An 11,737-nucleotide genomic window follows, 5' to 3' on the forward strand; every position below is an offset into this window, starting at 1 on the left:
TGTACATAGACGATGACATATGGGACCCATTTTGCAGGAGCGGTCTCACATTTTCCAAGGCGGCAAGGGATCGAAAAAAAAAGAAAGCAAAGGTTTATCGTTCAGAGAGGCTGAGATGTGGGACCCATGGGCCAGCAGCGTCCTCTTAGTTTCAAAGGCGGCAGGGGATAAAAAAAGGCAAATAGCCAATAATTAGGGTCAAAAATAAATCAAACAAAGGAAACTTTTACTGTTCATAGAGGCTGACAGGGACCCATGAGCCAGCAGCGTCTCAACGTTTCAGAGGCGGCATGAGATCGAAAGAAAAAGGCAAATACCAAGAAATTATGGGTCAATAATAAATCAAACAAAAGGTTTATTGTTCATAGAGGCTGACATGTGGGACCCCTGAGCCGGCAGCGTGTCCCCAACGTGTTAAAGGCGGCAGGAGATAGAAAGACAAAGGCCAAAAATCAGTTGGTAAAAAAATCCAAGAAAAGAAACATTTACCGTTCTGAGAGGCTGACATGCGGGACCCATGAGGCAGTAGCATCCTCAACGATTCCAAGGCGGCAGGGGATCAAAAGGGTCAAAAATAAATCCATCATAGGAAACTTTTATTGTTCATAGAGGATGTGGGACCGACCTGCCAGTAGCGTCCTCATCATTTCAAAGGGGGCAGGGGATCAAAAGAAAACGGTAAATAGCCAGAAATAAGGGGTAAAAAATAAATCCAATGAAGGACACTTTATTGTTCATAGAGTATGACATGCGGGACCCATGAGCCAGCAGCTTCCTCAACGTTTCAAAGGCGGCATGAGATCGAAAGGAAAAGGAAAGTGACCAAATATCAGGAGCCAAAAATAATCTAAGAAAAGAAACTTTATTGTGCATAGAGAATGACATGCGGGTCCCATTTTGCGAGCACAGGTCCGAAGGTTTCAAAGTCGGCATTAGATCGAAAGAAAAAGACAAGTGCCAAATATCAGGAGCCAAAAATATTCCAAGAAAAGAAACTTCTATTGTACATAGAGGATGACATGCGGGTCCCATTTTGCAGCAGCGGTCCCAACGTTTCAAATGCGGCTTGAGATCAAAAGAAAAAGAAAGTAGCCAGAAATTAGGGGGTCAAAAAAATCCAAGAAAATAAAGTTGATGGACATAGAGGATGACATGCTGGTCCCATGAGCTAGCAGACTTACTCAACGTTTCCAAGGCGGCAGGGGATCAAAAGAAAAAGGAAATAGCCAAAAATCAGAGGGTGAAAAAAAACAAAGAAAATGAACTTTTATAGTACATAGAGGATGACATGCGGGTCCCATGAGCCAGCAGGTTCCTCAACGTTTCAAACGTGGCATGAGATCGAAAGAAAAAGGCAAGTGACCAAAATTCAGGAGCCAAAAATAATTCAAGAAAAAAAACTTGATTGTACATAGAGGATGACATGCGGGTCCCAATTAGCAGCAGCGGTATCACCGTTTGAGAGGCTGCACAGGATCGAAAGAAAAAGGCAAGTGACGAAATATCAGGAGCCAAAAATAATCCAAGAAAAGAAATTTTATTGTACGTAGAGGATGACATGCGGGTCCCATTTTGCAGCAGCGGTCTCAACGTTTCCAAGGCGGCACGAGAACCAAAAGAAAAATGAAGTAGCCGGAAATCGGGGGTGAAAAAAATCCAAGAAGAAAGATTTTAATTGGGCTGCATCTGGACATCTGGGCCTTCGAACTATCCTGCTTGGCCTTTTGACTCGTACAATTTCAGCCCACTCCAAAACAGGAAAGTTCCAAATTTTCTAAAAAAACAGGAAAGTCCTATGCTTCGCAAAGACAAAAAAACAAGGAGATTCAACATATAAGTTTGTTTATGTAAAATAAAGATTTAATTATCCGTTTGAAATAGCTCAGAGCGCAATACATTGTTTATTGTCTGCAAAATAATCAAGATATCATATGTTTCTTGTACGGGGAGGCTGACATCGGGGACCCATGAGCCAACAGCGTCGTCAATGTTTTAAAGGCGGCAGGGGATGGAAAGAAAAAATAAACCAAAAATCTGTTGGTAAAAAATCCAAGAAAAGAAACATTTTCGTTCTGAGAGGATGACATGCGGGACCCATGAGGCAGCAACATCCTCAGCGTTTATTGTTCATAGAGGTTGACATGTGGGACCCGTGAGCCAGCAGCGTCCTCAACGTTTTAAAGGCTGCAGGTGATCGAAAGAAAAAATAAGCCAAAAATCGTTTGGTCAACAAAATCCAAGAAAATAAACATTTATCGTTCTGAGAGGATGACATGCGGGACCCATGAGGCAGCAGCATCCTCAACGATTCCAAGGCGGCAGGGGAAATATCCAGAAATTAATTAGGGGTTCAAAATAAATCCATCAAAGGAAACTTTTATTGTTAATAGAGGATGACATGTGGGACCGACCTACCAACAGCGTCCTCATCGTTTCAGAGGGGGCAGGAGATCAAAAGAAAAAGGCAAATAGCCAGAAATTAGGGGTCAAAAATAACTCCAAGAAAGCAATCTTTTATTGTTCGTAGAGGATGACATGCGGGACCCATGAGCCAGCAGCTTACTCAACGTTTCAAAGGCGGCATGAGATCGAAAGAAAAAGGCAAGTGACAAAATATCAGGAGCCAAAGATAATCCAAGAAAAGAAACTTTATTGTACATAGAGGATGACATGCGGGTCCCATTTAGCAGCAGCGGTCTCAACGTTTCAAATGCGGCTTGAGATCAAAAGAAAAAGAAAGTTGATTGTACATAGAGGATGACATGCGGGTCCCATGAGTCAGGTCTCAACGTTTCAAATGCGGCTTGAGATCAAAAGAATAAGAAAGTTGATTGTACATAGAGGATGACATGCGGGTCCCATGAGTCAGCAGCTTACCCAACGTTTCCAAGGCGGCAGGGGATCAAAAGAAAAAGGAAATAGCCAAAAATCAGAGGGTGAAAAAAAATAAAGAAAATAAACTTTATAGCACATAGAGGATGACATGCGGGTCCCATGAGCCAGCCGGTTCCTCAACGTTTCAAACGTGGCATGAGATCGAAAGAAAAAGGCAAGTGACCAAATATGAGGAGCCAAAAATAATTCAAGAAAAGAAAGTTTTATAGTACATAGAGGATGACTTGCGGGTCCCATTTAGCAGCAGCGGTATCACCGTTTGAGAGGCGGCAGGGGATCAAAAGAAAAAAGAAATTGCCAAAAATCAGAGCTTGAAAAAAAACCAAGAAAATGAACTTTTATAGTACATAGAGGATGACATGCGGGTCCCATGAGCCTGCAGGTTCCTCAACGTTTCAAATGTGGCATGAGATCAAAAGAAAAAGGCAAGTGAAAAAATATCAGGAGCCAAAAATAATTCAAGAAAAGAAAGTTTTATAGTACATAGAGGATGACATGCGGGTCCCATTTAGCAGCAGCGGTATCACCGTTTGAGAGGCGGCAGGGGATCGAAAGAAAAAGGCAAGTGAAAAAATATGAGGAGCCAAAAATAATTCAAGAAAAGAAAGTTTTATAGTACATAGAGGATGACATGCGGGTCCCATTTAGCAGCAGCGGTATCACCGTTTGAGAGCCGGCAGGGGATCGAAAGAAAAAGGTAAGTGACCAAATATGAGGTGCCAAAAATAATTCAAGAAAAGAAAGTTTTATAGTACATAGAGGATGACATGCGGGTCCCGAGTTAGCGACGGCGGTATCACCGTTTGAGAGGCGGCAGGGGATCGAAAGAAAAAGGCAAGTGACCAAATTTGAGGTGCCAAAAAAAAACTCCAAGAAAAGAAAGTTGATTGCACATAGAGGATGACATGCGGGTCCCATTTAGCGACAGCGGTCTCAACGTTTCCAAGGCGGCAAGGGATCAAAAGAAAAAGGAAGTAGCCGGAAATCGGGGGTCAAAAAAATCCAAGAATAGAAAGAATTTTGGTTCATAGAGGATGACATGCGGGACCCATGATCCCGCATCGTAAACGGCTCGATCCGAGAATGTTGAACGAGATGGCGCGATCGAGAAAAAAACAATGCCGGAGAGGCTGCCATCCGGGCCCTACATCCCTCGGCGGTGCGGATTTGCGTTGACTCGGCCGGCGAACCCGAGATTTCGAGATGCACCACGTCCCGGGCCACCATACGCGACGTTTTGGCCGTTTTCGTCGGGCTAGGTGGCCTCAAAAACGAGAAAAAAACGTTTTGACATGCACAACGGAGAGACCAAAAATCGTCGGCCATGGTACACCAGCAACCACGGCGCGACTTCAACTTCGTCGGCCATGGCAACTTTTCTTGTAGTGTTAGCCACCTCCTCTAGGTGCATCCTATTTGCCCTCTCCCTCGCTAGTTGAGCAAGTTGCCAGTTCCTCTGGAAATTTTCCCTCCATAGACGGTCCCGTTCGGCCTGGAGCTTCTCATTCCTCTTCTTCGTGCGCCATATGTATTCCTCATACTCCCTTTGCATACGGGCACGCTCAGCCATCTTCTTCTCGTGCTCCTCCTTCTCCTTCCTCGCAGCTTCTTCCTTCTCCCTCTTCTGCACCGTCCTCACAGCCTCCTGATGTCTACGTGTGCTTCTATTCTTGTAGACAGTGTTGGGCCTCCAAGAGCAGAGGTTTGTAGAACAGCAGCAAGTTTCCCTTAAGTGAATCACCCAAGGTTTATCGAACTCAGGGAGGTAGAGGTCAAAGATATTGCTCTCAAGCAACCCAGCAATTACGATACAAGAAGTCTCTTGTGTCCCCAACACACCTAATACACTTGTCAGATGTATAGGTGCACTAGTTCGGCGAAGAGATATTAAAACGCAGGTGGTATAGATGGTGGTATATGGTAATTGCGATATGAAGTAAATATTGCAGCAAGTAAACATGCGATGAGAACGAGTAAGTAAGCGGTGTTTGCGATATTGGAAACAAGACCTAGGGATCATATTTTCACTAGTGGACACTCTCAACATTGATCACATAACAAATAAATAACTTCTCCTCACTTGTGCTACATACACTCTCTTGTTGGATAACAAACACCATTCATTGTGTAGGGCTACAAGAGCTCCCTCAAGTCGGAGTTAACAAGCTCCACAACATTCGGAGTTCATATTTAAGTAACCTCTAGAGCATAATAGACCGTTGCAATTTAGACCGAGTACTAACATAGCATACACACCGTCACCAATAGCTATGAAAGGGGGAATAGATCGCATCAATACTATCATAGTAATAGTTAACTCCATAATCTACAAGAGATTACAATCATAACCTACGCCAAGAACTACATGATGCACACACCGTCACCTTTACATCATGAAGGAGGAATAGACTACTTTAATAACATCACTAGAGTAGCACATAGATTAATAGTGATACAAAGCTCATCATATGGATCTCAATCATGCAAGGCAGTTCATGAGATCATTGTATTGGGGTACATGAGAGAGAGATTAACCACATAGCTACTGGTAGAGCCCTCAGCCTCGGGGGAGAACTACTCCCTCCTCATCATACGAGACAGCAGCGGTGATGAAGATGGCGGTGGTGTCGATGGAGATGACTCCGGGGGCAATTCCCCGTCCCGGCGGCATGCCGGAACAGAGACTTCTGTCCCTCGAAACAGAGTTTCGTGATGGCGGCAGCGTCCCTGGAGTCTTTCTAGAGTTTCATCAATTGGTATCGCGTTTTTAGGTCGAAAGGGCTTATATAGGCGAAGAGGCGGCGCAGGAGGGCGCCTGGGGGTCCCACCCCATAGGGCGGCGCGCCCCCTTCCGAGCCGCGCCGGCCTATGGTCCAGGGGCCCCGGGCCTCCCCTCCGACTCCCCTTCGGTGTCCTGGTCCGTCTCGGTGAATTATGTTGTTTGGTCTTCGTTTCGTCGAATTCCGAGAATATTGCCCGAACAGCCTTTCACGGAACCAAAAACAACAGAAAACAGGAACTGGCACTTCGGCATCTTGTTAATAGGTTAGTTCCGGAAAATGCATAAAATCATTATAAAGTGTGAGCAAAACATGTAGGTATTGTCATAAAATAAGCATGGAACATCAGAAATTATAGATACGTTGGAGACGTATCAGCATCCCCAAGCTTAGTTCCTACTCGCCCTCGAGTAGGTAAACGATAAAAAGAATAATTTCTGTAGTGACATGCTACTTACATAACCTTCATCATACTATTGCAAAGCATATGAGATGAATGAAGTGACTCAAGGCAATGTTCTATATTTGCTAACAAGTAGATAACATATAGCAAAACTTTTCATGAATAGTACTTTCAAGACAAGCATCAAAAGTCTTGCATAAGAGTTAACTCATAAAGCAATAAATTCAAAGTAAAGACATTGAAGCAACACAAAGGAAGATTTAAGTTTCAGCAGTTGCTTTCAACTTTCAACATGCATATCTCATGGATAATTGTCAACACAAAGTAATATGATGAGTGCAAATAAGCATGTATGTAAGAATCAATGCACAGTTGTCACAAGTGTTTGCTTCTAAGATGGAAGGAAGTAGGTAAACTGACTCAACATAAAGTAAAAGAAAGGCCCTTCGCAGAGGGAAGCAGGGATTAAATCATGTGCTAGAGCTTTTCAAGTTTTGAAATCATATAGAGAGCATAAAAGTAAAGTTTTGAGAGGTGTTTGTTGTTGTCAACGAATGGTAGTGGGTACTCTAACTACCTTATCAACCAGACTTCCAAGAGCGGCTCCCATGAAGGACGTTATCTCTACCAGCAAGGTAGATCATCCCTCTTCTCTTTTGTTTACACATGTACTTTAGTTTAGTTTTTTTATTTATTTATGGATGACACTCCTTTCAACCTTTTGCTTTCACAAGCCATGGCTAACCGAATCCTCGGGTGCCTTCCAACAATCACATACCATGAAGGAGTGTCTATTTATTTTAGTTTTATTTAGAGATGACACTCCTCCCAACCTTTGCTTTCTCAAGCCATGGCTAACCGAATCCTCGGGTGCCTTCCAACATTTCACATACCATGGAGGAGTGTCTATTTGCAAAATTAAGTTGCTTACTGATGAATCAGAGCAAAACATGTGAAGAGAATTATTAATGCAAGTTAATTAATTGGGGCTGGGAACCCCGTTGCCAGCTCTTTTTGCAAAATTATTGGATAAGCGGATGAGCCACCTGTCCATTGGTGAAAGTCTGTCAGAAGTAAATGACAAGATTGAAAGATAAACACCACATACTTCCTCATGAGCTATAAAACATTGACACAAATAAGAGATAATAGCTTTTGAATTGTTTAAAGGTAGCACATGAAGTATTTGCTTGGAATGGCAGGAAATACCACATAATAGGTAGATATGGTGGACACAAATGGCATAGGTTTTGGCTCAAGGTTTTGGATGCACGAGAAGTATTTCCTCTCAGTACAAGGCTTTGGCTAGCAAGGTTGTTTGAAGCAAACACAAGTATGAACCGGTACAACAAAACTTACATAAGAACATATTGCAAGCATTATAAGACTCTACACTGTCTTCCTTGTTGCTCAAACACTTTTACCAGAAAATATCTAGACCTTAGAGAGACCAATCATGCAAACCAGTTTCAACAGGCTCTACGGTAGTTCTCCACTAATAGGTTTAAACTACATGGTGCATGAGCTTAAACATGATCTACTTGAGAGCTCAAAACAATTGCCAAGTATCAAATTATTCAAGATAATATGAAGCATTTTCTGTTTCCAACCAAATATCAATAAGTGCAACGGTTTTCAACTCCGCCATGAACATTAAAATAAAGTTAAGAACACCAGTGTTCATATGAAAAAGCGGAGCGTGTCTCTCTCCCACATAAGCATGAATTTATTCATAGAATGAAAGTAACAAAACAAAAATAAAAGCACACAGACGCTCCAAGTAAAGTACATAAGATGTGACAGAATAAAAATATAGTTTCACTAGAGGTGACCTGATAAGTTGTCGATGAAGAAGGGGATGCCTTGGGCATCCCCAAGCTTAGATGCTTGAGTCTTCTTGAAATATGCAGGGATGAACCACGGGGGCATCCCCAAGCTTAGACTTTTCACTCTTCTTGATCATATTATATCATCCTCCTCTCTTGACCCTTGAAAACTTCCTCCACACCAAACTCAAAGCAATCTCATTAGAGGGTTAGTGCATAATCAAAAATTCACATGTTCAGAGGGGACACAATCATTCTTAACACTTCTGGACATTGCCCAAAGCTACTGAAAGTTAATGGAACAAAGAAATCCATTCAACATAGCAAAAGAGGCAATGCGAAATAAAAGGCAGAATCTGTCAAAACAGAACAATCCGTAAAGACGAATTTTTTAGAGGCACTTAACAGGCTCAGATGAAAAATCTCAAAACTAATGAAAGTTGCGTACATATCTGAGGATCACGCATGTAAATTGGCAGATTTTTTTGATTCTTCTACAGAGAGATCTACGTAAATTCGTGACAGACAGCAAATCTGTTTCTGCGCAGAAATCCAAATCTAGTATCAACTTCATATTAGAGACTTTACTTGGCACAACAATGCGATAAAATAAAGATAAGTAGAGGTTGCTACAGTAGTAACAACTTTCAAGACACAACAAAACAGTAGCAAAATAAAAACATGGGTTATCTCCCAAGAAGTGCTTTCTTTATAGCCATTAAGATGGGCTCAGTAATTTTAATGATGCTTTTGCAAGAAATAAGAGTTGAAGCAAAAGAGAGCATCAAGAAGCAAATTCAAAACACATTTAAGCCTAACCCACTTCCTATGAAAAGGAATCTTGTACACAAATAAATTCATGAAGAACAAAGTGACAAGCATAGGAAGATAAAATAGGAGTAACTTCAAAATTCTCAACATAAAGAGGGGAAACTTGATATTATTAAGATGCATATAACCATGTTTCCCTCTCTCATAATAACTTTCAGTAGCATCATTGATGAAATCCACAATATATCCATCACTTAAAACATTCTTATCATGGTTCATGTGCACAAAAGTATCATTATTTTTGGCATAAGAAAAACTCTTCTCATTAATAGTAATTGGAGTAGGATCATTATCAAGAATTTGAACATGGTAAACAAGTTGCATACTAAGGGAATGGTTTTTGGCAATCCCATCATAACTATGACAAGTTTCATAAGGATAATTATAACATGTGTCATATCCATCTCTATAACGATTATCTAAACCAGAATATATAATATCATCATTTTCACTAAAAGTAAAGGTCTCAAATATAGGATCTTCAAGCACAACATCCCCAAGCTTAGAGCTTTCAATATCAACGTTTGAGGGAACATGAATAGTGCTAACATCATTACTTTCATAATCGGTACCAAAGAGATTTCCAATATCAAAGGTAGTGTGCTCTTCCAAATCATGATCACTAATATGGTTAAAGGGCATAGGAAGATCATTGTACTCAGATTCATTATCATAATAATCATTAGGAGCAACATACTTACGGTTACCTATCGTTATCTCATACACGCGGGGATATGCCGTTACCTTTTTCTTTTTATTCCCCCTCTTCTTCCTCTTCTTCGTTCCCTTCTTCTTCTTCTTCTCCTTCTCCTTCTCCTCGTTCCCTTATTTAGGAGGGAGAGGCTTGATGGGAGGATTCTCCACATAACCTGCTTTATTTCCAGAAACAATTGAAGAAACTTGGGAGGATTCCTCCTTTTCATTAATAAGTTTAAAACACACAGCGGTCCTATCATATTTTGGCAAAGTGTCATCTTCTAAGATATTCTGTATGTAATTATTTGTATGGAAATTATTAATGCAATAAGAAAGACACCCATGCAGGACATCATCAATATCAAGATCACTCATATGTAACAAAGAGATTTTTCTTGATAACTCTTCACACCCCAAAAATAAAGTAAGTTCATCATGCTGATTAGGAAGGATTTCATCATCACAATACAAATTTGCAGCACTCATGGGGTTCGAATTATCATTGGAGGAGCATTGAAAAATAAAATGACCCACTCTATGGCAAAGTTCACAAATAAAAGGATAGAGGGCACACACCTTTTTACCAAGATCATTTAGAGCCCTAGACCACTTTCTAGTTTTTTCATTCCTATGATGGATACAATATTCATCTTCGATTTGATTAATTCCACAAGGTCTATGCAATCCACAAAAATTAACATGCTTATAAGAAATAGAATTTTCAGAAGTTTGGGCATGTTTATTGCAATCATTAATAACAGTTTCATCCTTCATGCAAGCGTCTTTAAAAGGTTCATGATACTTATCAAAATTCTTCCTAGGCAATTCAAAATGAGAGGCAAAAGCTTTATAAATATTTGCAACAACTTGAGAGTCAAGACCATAAGTAGCACTCATACTTCGAAATTTATCAGTATCCATAAAAGTTTCAATGCACTCATAATCATAATTTATACCTGATTCTTTACCTTTGGCGTTCTCCCAATCTTCAGTATTCTCCTGAATTCTTTCAAGAAAATCCAACCTAGCTTCAACCTCCTTGCTTGTGAAAGATCCCTCTAGACAGGCATCTAGATAGTCCTTGTGGTGTCCTGAAAGCCTTGCATAAAAATTATTAATAATAACATTACGGGGGAGCTCATGAATGGGACATTTGAGCATTAATGACTTCAATCTCCCCCATGCTTGGGAAATACTCTCTCCATCACGAGGATAAAAGTTATAAATGTAATTCCTATCAATATGAACTTCATGAGGAGGATAAAATTTAGAATAAAAGAGAGGTATGATTTCTTCCCAACCAATAGATCGACCATTCTTCAACAATTTATACCAATGCGCCGCTTTACCAGACAGCGACATAAAGAATAGTTTCTTCCTCACTTCATCCATAGAGATACCTGCACACTTGAATAACCCGCATAATTCATGCAAAAACAGTAAATGATCTCCAGGATGGACAGTTCCATCCCCTTCATAGCGGTTATCCATAACACGTTCAATAATTTTCATAGGTATCTTGAAAGGAATATTTTCAGTAGGTGGATTTAAAGCATCATTAGAGTTATCGCATATGGGAGATAAAGTATTATCAGAGCAAATTTTCTCCCCTAAAACTGGGAAACTACAAAGATCATAAAAACTAGCTTCCCCAAGCTTAGACTTCTCCATAGCATTAGCAGTAATTGCGTTCAAACTAATAACATTTCTACTAGCATGCAAATAAGGTTCCATAGGTTTTTTAATTTTCGCATCAAACAATTCTAACTCAGGAAAAAGATTAAAAAGCTCACCAAATTTTTTGTTGTTTTCCATTATGCCTAACTAGTGAAAATAAAAACAAGAAACAAAAAGATATAATTGCGGAATCTAAAGGAGATAGCTTCGAGCACTCACACACAAGCAACGAGTGCTAGGAAATAGCTTAGTAGTCGGAGGATGTGAATACCTTTTACCTTTCCTCCCCGGCAACGGCGCCGGAAAATAGCTTGATGTCTACGTGTGCTTCTATTCTTGTAGACGAGTGTTGGGCCTCCAAGAGCGGAGGTTTGTAGAACGGCGACAAGTTTCCCTTAAGTGAATCACCCAAGGTTTGTCGAACTCAGGGAGGTAGAGGTCAAAGATATTCCTCTCAAGCAACCCTGCAATTACGATACAAGAAGTCTCTTGTGTCCCCAACACACCTAATACACTTGTCAGATGTATAGGTGCACTAGTTCGGCGAAGAGATATTAAAACGCAGGTGGTATAGATGGTGGTAGATGGTAATTGTGATATGAAGTAAATATTGCAGCATGTAAACATGC

This window comes from Lolium rigidum, chromosome 1, assembly GCF_022539505.1.
Source record: "Lolium rigidum isolate FL_2022 chromosome 1, APGP_CSIRO_Lrig_0.1, whole genome shotgun sequence".
In the NCBI taxonomy this organism is placed as follows: Eukaryota; Viridiplantae; Streptophyta; class Magnoliopsida; order Poales; family Poaceae; genus Lolium; species Lolium rigidum.